Genomic DNA, 1,650 nt, shown 5'->3' with positions numbered 1-1,650 from the left:
GAAATTTGATTTTCACTTGCCTAAACATTTCCATGATTTCATTGGTTTTTACCTTTTGCTTGTCTTTTGAAATTGATCCTTTTAAGGCATCCGGAAATGGAACTTTTAGTTCAAACACTTTTTCAGCATTTCCTTTTGAAAAGTCTTTAACACAAGAATTTTTTAAATCACTTTGTTTCAAATCATTTTTCAACAAAACCTTTTCAAATTCATTTTTCGGCAAATCTTTCTTTAAATCATTTTCAAAATCACTCTTTAAATCACATTTTGAAGTTTTCTCATTCGCAAGATCATGTATATGCAATGAAGGAGGAATGGGATGTGAAACGGGACAAGTGACAACTTGAGGTTGCACCGGTTCACTCTCTTCATTAGACCAACTTGATTATCCACAATCCTACCACTCCGCAAAGTAGTCACCACATAAACATGTTCAATGGTGTGGCCTTCCAATGAAGAATGGGTTTCCACAACACATTGTTGCTTAGGTGGGGCATTCATAGGCATCTTTCCCTTCTCTCTTGTATTAAGAGTGCTTGTTATTTGCCCTATTTGGGTTTCTAGCTTCGCAATGGATTGAGAGTGAGAATGAAGCAATTGAGTGTTAGCCTCTAAGGTGCCCAAAGCATTCAAAACTTTTTCTTCAAAGGCGGGACTTCTAGCATTTCCTTGGGAATAAGATTGGTTGGGAAAATGAGAGTTAGCAAATTGATTTCCTTGTGATTGATAAGGTCTATAACCTTGGGATCCTTGGTTTTATAGTGGAGGTGGAATGTACTTCCCTTGAAAATCGCCTTGGGAAGAGTTTGAGCCCTCCCCTTGGTTTTCCCAAGAGAAATTCGGATGATTTCTCCAACTTGGATTATAATGAGTACCATAAGGATTGTTCCTTTGGTTCACAAAAGCTGCATTGACTTGTTCATTAGGTTCATTTTGCACTTGTCCGTGAGGACAATGAGAAGTAGAATGAAGAACACTAGAATAAGTCGTACATGTTTCATTTGATGCACGATGAGAATGGTTAGGGAAGGAAGATATTTGGTTCGCCGAGTTTTGGTTAATCAAAAATTGATCAAATCTTTGAGATAAAGACTTCATTTCGGTGGCTATTTCATTTGAGTGATCGACTTGATGTAAGTCAACACTCTTCCTACCTTGTGAATTTCTACCATTCTTGGATGATAATGTTCTATGCAAAGAATTTTCACTCATGCTCTCATAAAGACGCCACACGTCATCCTCATGCCTATCAATGTATGAGCTACCCATGGAAGCATCAACCATGCCTTTGTAATTATCCGATAAGCTCTCAAAGAAATACTGAACTAATTGCCATTTGGGCATGTCATGTTGTGGACACTTCCTAAGCAATTCATTAAAGCGTTCCCATGCCTCATGAAACGTTTCTCCATCCCCATGTGAAAATTCTCGAATTGAGGTTCTCATGGCATTGGTCTTAGAAACCGGATAGTACTTCTTCAAGAACTCTTGTTGCATTTCTGCCCAAGAAGTGATTGAAAAAGGCCTAAGATTGTGAAACCAATACTTTGCCTTGTCTTTTAAGGTGAATGGAAAAAGTTTGAGTCTTAAGACCTCTTCCGGCATGTTCGTATATTTTACGGTGGAACATACTTCTAGAAACTCATCCAA

General features: G+C 38.0%; 1 pseudogene; it reads left to right on the top strand.

Annotated features, from left to right (window-relative positions):
- The first annotated feature begins 1,342 nt into the window (after positions 1–1,342).
- Positions 1,343–1,441, top strand: LOC132305919 (small nucleolar RNA R71; annotated as a pseudogene).
- Positions 1,442–1,650: the final 209 nt, after the last annotated feature.

The sequence above is a fragment of the Cornus florida genome, unplaced genomic scaffold (assembly GCF_030987335.1).
Source record: "Cornus florida cultivar Cherokee Brave unplaced genomic scaffold, ASM3098733v1 CherokeeBrave_3.0.0_Hap2_Chr04, whole genome shotgun sequence".
Lineage (NCBI taxonomy): Eukaryota > Viridiplantae > Streptophyta > Magnoliopsida > Cornales > Cornaceae > Cornus > Cornus florida.
This window is presented reverse-complemented; position numbering and strand designations above follow the sequence as displayed.